This window comes from Oncorhynchus tshawytscha, linkage group LG07 (assembly GCF_018296145.1).
Source record: "Oncorhynchus tshawytscha isolate Ot180627B linkage group LG07, Otsh_v2.0, whole genome shotgun sequence".
Taxonomy (NCBI): Eukaryota; Metazoa; Chordata; class Actinopteri; order Salmoniformes; family Salmonidae; genus Oncorhynchus; species Oncorhynchus tshawytscha.
In genome coordinates, this window is record NC_056435.1 from 30,023,084 (window position 1) to 30,037,946 (window position 14,863).

At 40.0% G+C, this 14,863-nt stretch overlaps 1 protein-coding gene across 1 annotated transcript in view; it reads left to right on the forward strand.

Annotated features, from left to right (window-relative positions):
• Positions 1–545: 545 nt before the first annotated feature.
• Positions 546–14,863, forward strand: part of cntn3b (contactin 3b) — a 68,768-nt gene continuing 54,450 nt past the window's right edge. The window contains exon 1 of the mRNA XM_042324280.1: positions 546–1,073. The gene's annotated coding sequence lies outside the window, so the exon portion shown is untranslated. The remainder of the gene's footprint in view (positions 1,074–14,863) is intronic.

The following is a 14,863-nucleotide window of genomic DNA, read 5'->3' on the forward strand; positions in this document are numbered from 1 at the left end:
GGGAGTGCTGTTTTGTCACAGGTAGCTTGTGCACTGACGAGACAGGACTGTATTTGTTGAATGTAGCCTAGATAAATACAGTTATGTAAACCGTTGAGAGATCAACACAATTTGTGATACATTTTAGTAGACTATTGCATATAGACCTACTTGTAAATAGATCTAGTCTAATAGCCCTACAGTGGAATACATTTGAATTGGGCCTATTGACTTGAACACTGGTCTTAATGGCATAATCATATCAGTGACAATGTGATGCTCATTACATTCCCTATGCAATTACCACGAGGTATTCAAATTACCGTGACAGTCGTGAAAGGAAACTACTGCTGTAACTCCCTCTATCTGGATGGCTGTGACTAATTCCAATTGGGCAACGTATAGCCTATAAATGACCGTGTGCCATATAAAAAAGATACTTCAGATCATCTTTTTGGCTTTGAATACGTGGAAATTAGAGCATGCTGGGTGAGTATTGAGCTCCCGACCAGTGGTGCATTTCATTTGTGCGCGTGTTTTCACGTGTCAACAGTGGGCGCTTCACTGCCTCTGTACAACGGGTCTGGAGCAAGGGGATGCGCAGAATGTAAATCTCAGCTCAGAGGTCTCTCTGTCTCACTCTCCGTCCAGACTGGCAGCATTTCCTGGGGTGTCTTCGTTGTTGAAAGACTAGACCAAAGCACCTGTGATTGAGTACAGTTGGCATCCCGACTTCGGAGCTGGAGCCCTGTGACTCCTGAGCTAATTGCGTGGGTGCTTCGGGGATTACAACGAGGAGCATCTCCTCCAAGCCAAGAGGAGAGACGGACTTGCGGGGCTCTTTACGAGAAGTGTGGTGCTGCGATTCCGTGGACCAGCGTTTATCCGCAAACTCTCGTTGGGATCCTGAATAAGAGAGCCACGGCTCTTATGAAAATGTTTATTCTTTAGGAAAATACATATAGACAATCGATAAATACCACTGATGTATGTCATTTGGACAGTGGAATCAATTAAATAGACTAGCCTACTATTTTCTCTGGTCGTCCAATTCCTTGAAGAGGAAAAGCAGCATTCTGTTTATTAATAACTCGGTAAGTGTTTATTAGTTTACGTTGATTTGATAAGCTTCCACATAAGGTAAGACGCTATTTTAATGTTTCTTAATAGTGGTTACGTTGCATGCGAGTCCGAGTGTCAATTCCACAAAATGTCATAGGCTATAGCCTACTAGTATTTTTCGACATGCTGAGAAGTTTTTCTTTATGTTTCAATAATCGAAAAGGCAGTGTGAAATATAACAATTATTTGATAACTGAGCATGCTATGGCAACTACAGTGCAATTCACACGGTGCCTATAGTATAGCCTATTAGGCCAGGGTTATAGTTGGATTTTCTAGCTTGTTCCCATTTCCAAATATGGGAAGTGGCGAGGGTGACACATTTAAACAACACCCTGATTCAAGCACTTATTCAACTTTCTATCTTGTGAATTGCAGAAAAAGCTATTTCCTCAACAACAGCAACAACAACAAAAAAGATGCCTGTAGCAGACATTTATCGAGATAATGGTTGTGCATGATCATCTCATGCATAATGCTGATATAGTACTCCAACAGGAGCCTTGAATGGCTTTTCCAGGCTACTGAGATTTATCTTGCTGCTCAGGCTCATTTTCTTCATCTAGGGCACAAGTCCACATGGGGCCTGCTTTGTGCCATGCAGTCAGGGAAGGTATAGCCTTCATAGCTCTGACTGCAGATAGGCTAATGCTGGTTGCAATACAGCCCCTTCCTCTACATACAATTCAGTCAGGAGCACCTTATGGATCTTTTGCTTTTTTTTTCATTTTAAGCTGTGATTAGTCATCCAACATAATTCAATTATGCTTTTAATTATGTTGCTGGCACTATTGTATTTCTCATTGACTCCTCTGACTGTGTAAAATGATTGTCTGCATCCCAGGTGGCTGCCCTCTGGGGGACCTTTGTGACCAAAACGGTCTCTCCTTTGTTCTATTTCCTTTAGATAGATACATATATTCATGTCTCAAAACTCTTCTGGTTGGACCATATTTTGAACCCCTTAAAAAAGACAGAACACCAGCTGCAGCAGAATTGCAGATGCTCAGCCAATATACATCTTCAAAGTATGTGCTATTCATTGGGGAATTTGATCCCTCTCTCCTCTATTCATGTTTATTTATAGATTTCTCTAGCATGCTTTGCTCATCTCGTTTTGTGGCTAACAAGCACAGCCAAATGAGAGGTGAAAACATCATAAGCAGCTAGGTGCTGAATTATTCCTGAACACTGCAATATGCCGCTGACATTGCTACAGAGGAAAGGACTGTAGCCCTACTATTTTAGCTCAAATGGTTTTGAAATCCCTTCTGAAGAACATCAGAGTGGCAATCTTGGTACAAAAATTGCATTTCTGTTTGAAAAAATCTAGGCGGTTCGAATATACTGTAGTGCTGTAAATGGATGCACAGATCCAGAGGTCTAGCTCTAATCTAGAAAGCATCTGTCCCTCTCTTCATCCCACACCTTCAACCCAGTGATGTATCTGTGGCTATTGGGATGGGGGTCTGGGGATATGTCACAACGATGATAGGGTGGTGGAACGGATCACTGCTCCCTGTCTCACTCTCTGTTAAGTGCACTTACTTTTCTGGCCCCATGGTTTGCAGTAGCTGTGGGGTTCACCGATGCATTGGCCCCTTGGTTAACATCTGAGGAAATCACTGGAGCTTCCTGGTGTCTTTAGAACAGTGAGGCCTTCCAGGAATTCTCCTGTTTTCTCAGTTACTAGATCCTTCCCTCTTTGGGTGAAATGTTTTTGACCCGATAATTATCAATCCTTTCACCGTTTGTGCACAGCTGCTATTCGGGTGTTAAACAAACTCTCTCACTCACTGTGTGAAAACAGTTCATATCGCCTCATGAAAGTATCTTGCTTCATGCCATTTAGTTTAATAGATAACATTTGTGACATTGATTGTGTCTTCAAATGCAAATCATTTTCAGTTTTGAGGTTTGGCCTCAAAAAATAAGAAGTATTTTTTGTTGTTTTCAATTCATCCTGTACAGTATTTGCTATACTATAATGTACTGTATATTGCATAAAACAATTGTGACTCAATGTCACTATGATGTTTCTCTGAGTGGCAAAAGTGAGAAACGTAATAACATCTCCCTTGTCTTAGAGCTCAGTGTATGTTAGTCACCGTTGCGTGCTCTGTATGTTTGGTCTTAGTCACAGCCAGTTTGTCAGTCCTAATCACATTTATCTTATGCACGCATGTATGTAACAACATGCCAATCAGACACCTTCATGGAGTGACTCAGTGTTCTGCGTTATGTGATGTGCTTCCATGGCAGCCGCACTTGAAGCGGCTGACAGAGACATCTCAGGAGAGGTATTCATATGATTATGTAAAACCATTCTTTAATTGGATGAAAATGGTACAAAGCTGTACGGAGAGGAAAGGGGGCAGTATAGTAAGAGATTACAAAAAATATTCCAAGTCAGTACACTTAATTGGTCTTGGACAAACATCATTCAGTTTCTCAGCACGGAGCATTTAGACCTTAATTGTGAAACAATCTCAAAGACGTCTTTCAATGCCCTTGTTCGAAGTCTTTAATACCTAACTTTGATATACTAACATTTATGCGTCCTCGTTGGCCCATGTGAAATTAAGTTTACTCAGCAGCTGGATCGCTGGATAAACTAAATAGTGAGGCACAGATGAGATGGGCTCATTATCTTTCTTGGGTAAATCACAGCTCATGTTGGAAGTTAGAACTTAAATCATTCTGCTTGTTCATACTGGCCTTAGAGATTTTCTAGTGGAGGGCAATAATAGTGATTACAGTAATTATATGTATCCTTTCTCGAATTAGAGATAATCTTCAATATGAATGAGGTTTTAGATGCTGCTGTCTTGTGATATGGTGAATAGCCTACCCATTGTTTCCCCTAGGATTTATTTCAGAAGCATGGGGTCTTCCTGGGGTCTTCCTGCAGGGGGCGGCCGATGGGCTCTTCCTGGGGCATACTTCTATAACTCTAACAGTGCAGTGGCAGCAACGCACCAAAGCATATAGGGGAAACGCTGGCCTACCTATTATCTGTTTTTCTAACTAACTGAGTAACAGTGTCTCCTTTTGAGATGTACACTACAGTCCTTGCTGGTCCAGCTTTGTTTGCCATAGGTCTTGTTGCATCTGAAAACAGCTCAGCCTCCCTCTCATGTTGTGATAGAACCTCTCTCCTTTTATCCCACCCTTATTAGATTCTTTGCTATTATGCGTCCCTTCAGGGGGAAACGGACGCCTTTAACCACCTTTTCTATCAATTATGCACCAAACAACAGCCCCTTTAACCAAGAAGTCATGTCATTTACTCAGGGGTACGTTTAGCCAACGACTTTCATTAGGCTTAGCTATTGTGGAGGTGAAACTGTGATGCATCATTACATTTGGCAGAGAAATCTCGTGTTCATAATTTCACTTCACCTCCGCCAGTGCATAGTGATAACCAGCCACTCTTACCTCTACAGTAGACGGCCAAATAGAAGACAGACTTGAATGATAATGCATACCTATGGGTCCCGGCATTAGACTGGGAATGATAGGATGGGATGACTGGGATGGAGCAGAGCAAACCAGACAAACTGGGGAATGTTGCACACATTTCTACCCGGGTATGATCTCAAAGCATGTAATCCAATGTGACACGATTTACAGTGGCAAAATGCCCCCTAAAACTTGAAAGACACCAGGAAATCCACTCTGAGACACACTGTGTCCCACAATTACAGCAGATGAGGAACCATTACTGGCACCAGGAGCATGGTGCTAAGCCAGCACTGGCCGGAAGATTATGTAATCTATAACCAAATGAGATCACTCCCCTGAAGAGTGTGTACTGGGCGACAGTAGGTAGCTGCAGGAGGCTGGTGCTTTGGGCTCCTCACAGAATGTGACTCATAACAATGGTTATGGAATAACAGCTATATTCCTCCCCTTCCAACTAAACATACACAGTTCTGTAGCTATTGAAATGACTGCATGTTTTGTTTTGTAAACATTTGTAAGACGACGAAACAATAGTTTTATATGCCATTTTACTACTATATTAAGAATACCAAAGTTAGTAGCCTACTGGGTTAATCCACAAAAAAATGTAACGTTTTACGAAGCTGGAGAAGGGTTAGGAATCTTAATCCTGAGAGGAATATCAGTTACCAGTGGTAACAGTGATGTAGGTCAAAGCATTAGGAAAGAAAGCTTTTTACCATTGAAATAATGATAGAATTGGAATTATATAACAATAGGCACCACTTCCAGATCCACATTTTTTTAAAGGCCCATTACATTACTTGTCAGACAATATTATGTACCAGGCATTGTGAATTCAGTTCACAGACTTTGCAAGCATGACACAGGCTCAATGGAAAAACGTCACTCAATCTACTGGCTGTGGAACCAGGCTTTCAAAGCTTTGACAATTGAAAACCTTAGAGACGTATCAAATAAAATAAAATGCTTTTTGTCACATGTGCCGAATACAATAATTGTAGACCTTACAGTGAAATGCTTATTTACAAGCCCTTGACCAACAATGCAGTTTTAAGAAAAATACCAAAAGAAAATTAAGAAATAAAAGTAACAAATAATTCAAGAGCAGCAGTAAAATAACAATAGCGAGGCTATATACAGGGGATACCGGTACAGAGTCAATGTGCGGGGGCATTGGTTAGTTGAGGTAATTGAGGTAATATATACATGTAGGTAGAGTTATTAAAGTGACTGATGCAGAGATAATAACAGAGAGTAGCAGCAGTGTGAAAGGGGGGGGGGGGCAATGCAAATAGTCTGGGTAGTAATTTGCTTAGATGTTCATACCACACATATCTAAGCAAGTCATTCATGTAATGTATAATTTCAAAGGATCTGGAAGTCAAATGGTTACTGAAATGAAAATGTATTGATCTTGACAGTCAATACCCCATAATGTCAAAGTGGAATTATGTTTCAGAATGTTTACAAATGAATTATAAATAAAAATATGAAATGTCTTGAGTCAATAAGTATTCAACCCCGTTGTTTTGGCAAGCCTAAATAAGTTCAGGAGTAAAAATGTACGTAACAAGTCATAATAAGTTGCATGGACTGACTCTGTGTGCAAGGATAGTGTTTAACATGATTTTTTAATGGCTACCTCGTCCAATAATCAAGAGGGCGTGATCAGAGAATTCATGCAATCCGCCTTGAAACTTCCTATGGAGACTGTAAACAAGGTGGCTTTCCACCGAGTACACAGACCTGGAGCTCGGAGCAACAAGACCAAGGCTCCTGACCGATCATCGCAAAATTTGAGCACTACCAACAAAAAGAGCTGATCAAAAGCAGGGGATGTGAGCCTAAAGGGACCAAATTGAGTCTCAATTACCAATTTCCTCTGGTACAGAGGCAACAGAGGGAGAAGGGTAAGCGTTTCTTTCTCATTGTGGACAAACCCTTTATAGATGGACAGCTATTCCAAGACAGCTCCATAACACCATGGATGTACTAAAATCTACAGGGACTTACGAGAAAAAAAAGTATTGGAACTAAAAATATCTGAACACTATGAAGTGGCTATAAACACACACATACTCAATTACATGCTCGCTTACACATACGGACTTATACATACAGTACACACCTGATCTCGCGCTCTTCTCTCACTCTCTCTTTCTCTCTTTTCTCTTCTCTCCCTCTCTCACCTCTCTCTCTATTGTCAAACTGTTTGTGTATAATTTAATATGATTCTTGTTTGTCTCTTTTTTTATGTATTTGTCTACATGTTTATAAACTCAGCAAAAAAATAAACGTCCTCTCACTGTCAACTGCATTTGTTTTCAGCAAACTTAACGTGTAAATATTTGTATGAACATAACAAGATTCAACAACTGAGACATAAACTGAACAAGTTCCACAGACATGTGACTAACAGAAATTGAATAATGTGTCTCTGAACAAAGGGGGGAGTCAAAATCAAAGGAACAGTCAGTATCTGGTGTGGCCACCAGCTGCATTAAGTACTGCAGTGCATCTCCTCCTCATGGCCTGCACCAGATTTGCCAGTTATTGCTGTGAGATGTTACCCCACTCTTCCACCAAGGCACCTGCAAGTTCCCAGACATTTCTGGGGGGAATGGCCCTAGCACTCACCCTCCAATCCGACAGGTCCCAGACGTGCTCAATGGGATTGAGATCCAGGCTCTTTGCTGGCCATGGCAGAACACTGACATTCCTGTCTTGCAGGAAATCACGCACAGAACGAGCAGTATAGCTGGTGGCATTTTCATGCTGGAGGGTCATCTCAGGATGAGCCTGCAGGAAGGGTACCACATGAGGGAGGAGGATGTCTTCCCTATAATGCACAGTGTTGTGATTGCCTGCAATGACAGCAAACTCAGTCCGATGATGCTGTGACTCACCGCCCCAGACCATGACGGACCCCCCACCTCCAAATCGATCCCGCTCCAGAGTACAGGCCTCGGTGTAACGTTCATTCCTTCGACGATAAACGCGAATCCCGACCATCACCCCTGGTGAGACAAAACCGCGACTCGTCAGTGAAGAGCACTTTTTGCTAGTCAGGTCTGGTCCAGAGACAGTGGGTTAGTGCCCATAGGCGACGTTGTTGCTGGTGATGTCTGGTGAGGACCTGACTTACAACAGGCCTTACAAGCCCTCTTGAATTCTAAATATCAGACATTTGAAAGCTCTAATATTTACCCTCATAATACCTCTGATGGCAGTAACTTTACAAGCACTAATTATGGTCAATTTAGACTGAGAATAGTATCTAGTTATGGTAAGGGCTGAAATAAGAATAGCCAGTTAGAATTGTAACGGTTTAACAGATTATGAAAGAAGATCAGTCTCTTTGCGGCTAAAAGGAATATAACATATAATGTTTACAGGAAACTCTACATCCTTAGATGAAGTTGCGTGGAAAAAGGAATGGGGTGGTGAAATAATTTTCCGTCATGGACAAAGGAACTCAAAAGGTGTGATATTAATTAGTCAGGAATGATTCGCAAGTAAGGTGGATCATTTTGGATATGAACGTGGTCGAAAAAGAGTTTTGGCTCATTAATCTATATGGTCCAAATCAGGATGATCCATACTTCTTCGAAAATATTTATACCAATTTATTGAACTTACAGGCAACAAATTATCAAATCATTATGGTAGGAGACTATAACACAGTGTTAAGTACCTCAATTGACCATAAAGGAAATCACTCTTCAAACTATCATCACCATGCCCTTAAGGAAATCACAAATATTATGGACACATTAGAAATAGTGGATATTTGGAGACTAAAAAACCCAGACCTAGTGAGATATACATGGAGGAAACTTAATCAAGCTAGTCATCTTGACTACTTTCTTGTCTCTTTCTCTCTTGCATCAAAGATTCAAAAAGTTTTAATAGGAGACAGAATGCGATCGGATCATAATCTAATGGGCCTTCACATAACTCTTATAGAATTTCCACGTGGTCGGGGATATTGGAAATGTAATCAAAGTTTACTGGAGGACAACTTATTTTTAACTAAGACAAAATAATTAATAACTTAAGTTTTTCCAGTATAAAATAGGTTCTGCAAATCCACTCATTGTTTAGGATACCTTTAAATGTACCTTCAGAGGTCATTCAATATCCATCAATAATTTAAAAAAAAGCAGTTTCTGGCTAAAGAGACAAGACTAACAAGGAAAATACATAAACTAATAGTACAGGTAGATAGCAATAAAAACGATCCCACGGAGATACAAAATAAGTTAGAGGAAAAAGAACTTGAGGAACTTATTCAAGAACGATCTAATGTAATCTATTGCAAAAATAAAGCAAACTGGATGGAATATGGAGAAAAGGCAAAAAATTATTTCTGAATCTCCAATACAGGAACACTAACAAAATTAATTTGCAGAAAGTCGTTACTGAAAACGGAGTCATTTATGATTCTCTGAATTATATTTTAAAAGAGGAAGCTAAATATTTTAGGCGGGTATATCAAGCCTTTTTGATATACTAAAAGCTCCATTGTTAGATTGTTTTAACTACTCCTATAGAAATGGTAGTCTGTCGGGTACTCAGCAGGAAGGTCTGATTTCACTATTATTAAAACAAGATCCAGATGGCAAATATAAAGATCCAGTCTATCTAAAAAAAACTGGAGCCCCCTTACACTTCAATGTTGTGAGGCAAAAATACCTGCAAAATGCGTAACACTCAGAATTAAAAGGGTTTTACCAGGTATTGTTCATCCTGATCAGACAGATTTTTTTACATGGACGATTCATTAGATATAATATATGACAACTACTAGAAATAATTGAACATCATGAAACATCTAAGAAGCCAGGCCTGGTATTTATAGCAGATTTTGAAAAGGCATTTGATGAAGTAAGACTGGATTTTATTTATAAATGCCTGCGTTTTTTTCAATTTCGGTGATTCTCTTATAAAATGGGTAAAAAGTAATGTATAGCAACCCCAGGTGAAAAATAGTAAATAACGGTTACTACTAAAGTTTTCAATTGTCAAGAGGAGTTAAGCAAGGGTGTCTGCTGTCACCATATCAATTTGTTATGGCCATTGAAATGCAAACTATTAATATCAGATCCAATAACAATATTAGAGGATTAGAAATCCAAGGCTTAAAAACAAAGGTGTCCATGTATGCCGATGACACAAGTTTTATATTAAGTCCACAAGCTAGATCCCTGCAATGTCTCATTGAAGATCTAGATAACTCTTCTGTACTTTCTGGAGAAAAAAAGCATAATTATGATAAGTGTACAATATTACATATTGGATCTTTTAAAAATACAACTTTTACATTACCCTGCAGTTCACCTTTAAAATGGGCTGATGATGAAGTAGACATACTTGGTATTCATATCACAAAATATATAAATAAGCTCTCCACAATTCATTTCAATAGAAAACATAGTAAATAGTAAAAAAATATCTATTTATGGAAGAATTGCCCTTATTCACCCCTTAGTCATATCTCAGTTTACTCACTTACTTATGGTGCTGCCTACTTCTGATGATTCATTTTCCAAATTATATGAGCTAAAAATATTTAGCTTTATTTTTTTCAGGACCCTGTCTTTCAAAGATATTTTTGTAAAAATCCAAATAACTTCACAGATCTTAATTGTAATGGGTTTAAACACTGTTTCCCATGCTTGTCAATGAATCATAAACAATAAATGAACATGCACTTGTGGAACAGTCATTAAGACACTAACAGCTTACAGACGGTAGGGAATTAAGGTCACAGTTCTGAAAACTTAGGACACTAAAGAGGCCTTTCTACTAACTCTGAAAAACACCAAAATTAAGATGCCCAGAGTCCCTGCTTATCTGCCTGAACATGCATTAGGCATGCTGCAAGGAGGCATGAGGACTGCAGATGTGGCCAGGGCAATAAATTGCAATGTCCGTACTGTGAGAAGCCTAAGACAGCGCTACAGGGAGACATGCCAGACAGCTGATCGTCCTCGCAGGGGCAGACCTTGTGTAACAACACCTGCACAGGATTGGTACATCCGAACATCACATCTGCAGGACAGGTACAGAATGGCAACAACAATTGCCGGAGTTACACCAGGAACGCACAATCTCTCCATTAGTGCTCAGATTGTCCGCAATAGGCTGAGAGAGGCTGGACTGAGGGCTTGTAGGCCTGTTGTAAGGCAGGTCCTCACCAGACATCACTGGCAACAACAGTTGCCTACTGGACCAGACAGGACTGGCAAAAAGTGCTCTTCACTGATGAGTCAAGGTTTTGTCTCTTCGTTTATCATCGAAGGAATTAGCATTACACCGAGGCCTGTACTCCGGAGCAGGATCGATTTGGAGGTGGAGGGTCCGTCATGGTCTGGGGCAGTGTGTCACAGCATCATCCGACAGAGCTTAGTGTCATTGCAGGCAATCTCAATGCTGTGAGTTACAGGAAAGACATTCCCATCCCTCATGTGGTACCCTTCCTGCATGGTCATCCAGCCATACTGCTCGGTCTTGTGTGTGATTTCCTGCAAGACAGGAATGTCAGTGTTCTGCCATGGCCAGCGAAGAGCCCGGTTCTCAATCCCATTGAGCACGTCTGGGACCTGTTGGATCGGAGAGTGCGGGCTAGGGCCATTCCCCCCAGAAATGTCCGGGAACTTGCAGGTGGCTTGGTGGAAGAGAGGGGTAACATCTCACAGCAATAACTGGAAAATCTGGTGCAGTCCATGAGGAGGAGATGCACTGCAGTACTTAATGCAGCTGGTGGCCACACCAGATACTGACTGTTCCTTTGATTTTGACTGCCCCCTTTGTTCAGAGACACATTATTCAATTTCTGTTAGTCACATGTCTGTGGAACTTGTTCAGTTTATGTCTCAGTTGTTGAATCTTGTTATGTTCATACAAATATTTACACATGTTAAGTTTGCTGAAAATAACCAGAGTTGACAGTGAGAAGACGTTTATTTTTTTGCTGAGTTCATATCATGAATATGACTTGGGTGGGTTGAGATTATTAAATATAAAAGCACTAAACCTCTCTCTAATAGCTTCACTTATTCAAAAGTTTACTTGATCCCTAAATGGTTCTCAAGTAGATTGCTAAGAAAAGCTCATCCTTTGTTTAAAATGGGCCTTTTTGCCTTTGTGTAGATTGTCATGTTTCATTTTCGATTAATGGAGAATGATAGTTTGAATAAAGTACCTTTCATTTTCAAACAACCATTGCAGAGCTGGCTACAATTTCACATTCATCCCCCTGAAAAGATAGAACAAATATTATGGATGAACTCAAATGTTCTGGTTGATAAAATACCTTTATTTATGGGAAATATGTTTGAAAATGTGCATATATACACACAGTCTCATTCAAATACATGCATACATGGACACACACATGGAATAGTGCCAGACATGCACTCAAACATATACAGTTGGCATTGCTGTTATGATTTTAGTTGTCCTTGATGTCCTTTGTGTTTTTGTTGTTTTTGTTGTTTTTTGCGATGTTTGCTGTTTTTCGTTTTTCGTTTGTCTTTTTATTTTTTCTCTTTAGTTCAATTTCTTGGTTGTTGGTGCATTTGGGGTTCTTGGGGGTGGGGAATGGAATTGTATATATTTTTTCTTCTTGGGGGGTACTGTTGGAGGGGTCTCGGATGGTTGAGGGACAGCTATTGGGGAACTGTGGTGGGATCTTGGAGGGTTCGGGTTCACGTTTTTTTGGTCTGGTGGGATATCTGTCAATGTGCCCTTGAGAAGGGCATTGACCCTGGATGCTTCTGTGTGTCGCTCTGAATGGGAATCTGTTGGATGACTGGTGTGGTGTAGTTGTTGAGCGGCTTCACTGCAAGTATATTGTCGGTTTCGGATATTCAATAAAAATACAAAATAAAAAAATACAAATTTTAAGAGTAACCCCGGTGTCCTGGATAAATTCTCAGTCTGGCCCTCATATCATGGACACCTAATCATCCCCAACTTCCAATTGGCTCCCCCGTCCTCTCCCCTGTAACTATTCTCCAGGTTGTTGCTGTAAATGAGAATGTGTTCTCAGTAAACTTACCTGGTAAAATAACAGATAAATACAACTGTGTTAGCTACATTCAGTGTAGCCAAAGATGAAAGAGTCACCTAGGAATCACTTATCAACACTTTGGTTCTTACCCTGTCACAATAACTCTTTGTCATGTCAAACTACACTGTATTCAAAGTGCCCACTATTATATTATAACTGAATAATTAGAATGATCATTATATTTGCATGATTCCAGCAGTTCAGCCAAGGGTTTTTCTCTAAATCAAGTCAAATCAGAATTTCATAAAGAAATAAGGCCTAACTTGTTTGCCCATGTCATGTAGCCCTACGTGGCAGTGTGGAAATGATCTCGAATGAGTACAGGACATGCAGAAATTGATGAAAATACATATTATAATATTTTGTTAAATTTGAATTGAATGGTATAAAACAATCAGAATGGAGAAATACTCATTGAAATCACTTAGAATGTATGTGTTGCCACCCTGGGGTCACACACTACTCATGAAGCAAATGTATTACTTGTATTATTAAAAAACATAAAATACCGTAATATTCTGTCACAGCATCCATTCCAAATAAAAATACAGTGATATGATATTTGGTCCATATCGCCCAGCGCTATATGTACCCCACAAATACAATCTGTAAGGTTCCTTAGTCGAGGCAGGAGTCTCAAACACAGATTCAAGCACAAAGACCAGGGATGTTTTCCAATGCCTCACAAAAAAATGGCAGCTATTGGTACAGCTATGGGTATGCTTGTAATCGTTAAGGACTGGGGAGTTTTTCAGAATAAAAAAAATAAACAGAATGGAGCTAAGTACGGGCAATATCCTAGAGGAAAACCTGGTTCAGTCTGCTTTCCACCAGACACTGGGAGACAAATCCACCTTTTAGTAGGACAACCTAAAACAGAAGGCCAAATCTACACTGGAGTTGCTTACCAAGAAGACAGTGAATGTTCCTGAGTGGTCGAGTTACAATTTTGATTTAAATCTACATGAAAATCTACAACAAGACCTGAAAATAGTTGTCTAGCAATGATCAACAACCAATTTGACAGAGGTTGAAGAATGTTGAAAAGAATAATGGGCAAATATTGCACGATCCAGGTGTGGAAAGCTCTTAGAGACTTACCCAGAAAGACTCACAGCTGTGTTCACTTCCAAAGGTGCTTCTACAAAGTATTGACTCAGGGGTGTGAATATATATTTCTGTATTTAATTTTTCAATACATTTGCAAACACTTCTAAAATCATTTTTTCACTTTGTCATTATGGGATATTGTGTGTAGATGGGTGAGAACCCATTGAATCAATTTTGAATTCAGGCTGTAACACAACAAAATGTGCAATAAGTCAAGAGGTATGAATACTTTCTGAAGGCACTCTAAGCTTTCCTCATTGTATGGGCGTTGTGCTGCACATTAGGCTATATATTAGTATACTGCTAAATGTATTTAGGTTGTCTGCCAGTTCCTATTAATAGGAAAGTAGCTTTTGAGGTCAATTATTTCCAACCCGCCTCTTTCCTCCGGTGTAGCAGATTTGTGCTAGTTGCTCAGGTTGACAGGAAATTTACTATGATGGTTTGGTAATGAAAAAACAAGCTCACTTAGCAATTCTTTGTGTCACTATTCCATAACATTGTCCAAGTTGTAGTTCCATAGAATAGGTACTGTTGGGAACCTGTGAGTCATTGCAGCTGATTAATATTCAAACTTCTTCCATGTTTGATATGTAGTATCTTCCTAAGTGTTTGTCTGGACCAGGTTTTATGGTGAACATTTGACATTGTCACAGATGATGGAATAGTGATCACTGGCTTTCCATCTATACCTGGTATTGAAATGTGTACAACTGGGCAAGAGTGTCTAGTTTGAGAAACAGACGCCTCACAAGTCCTCAACTGGCAGCTTCATTAAATAGCAACCGCAAAACACCAGTCTCAACGTCAACAGTGATGAGGCTACTCCGGGATGCTGACCTTCTAGGTAGAGTTGCAAAGAAAAAGCCATATCTCAGACTGGCCAATAAAAAGAAAAGATTAAGTTGAGCAAAAGAACACAGACACTGGACAGAGGAACTCTGCCTAGAAGTCCATCATCCCGGAGTCGACTCTTCACTGTTGACCTTGAGACTAATGTTTTGCGGGTACTATTTAATGAAGCTGCCAGTTTAGGACTTGTGAGGCACTTGTTTCTCAAACTAGACACTCTAATGTACTTGTCCTCTTGCTCAGTTGCGCACCGGG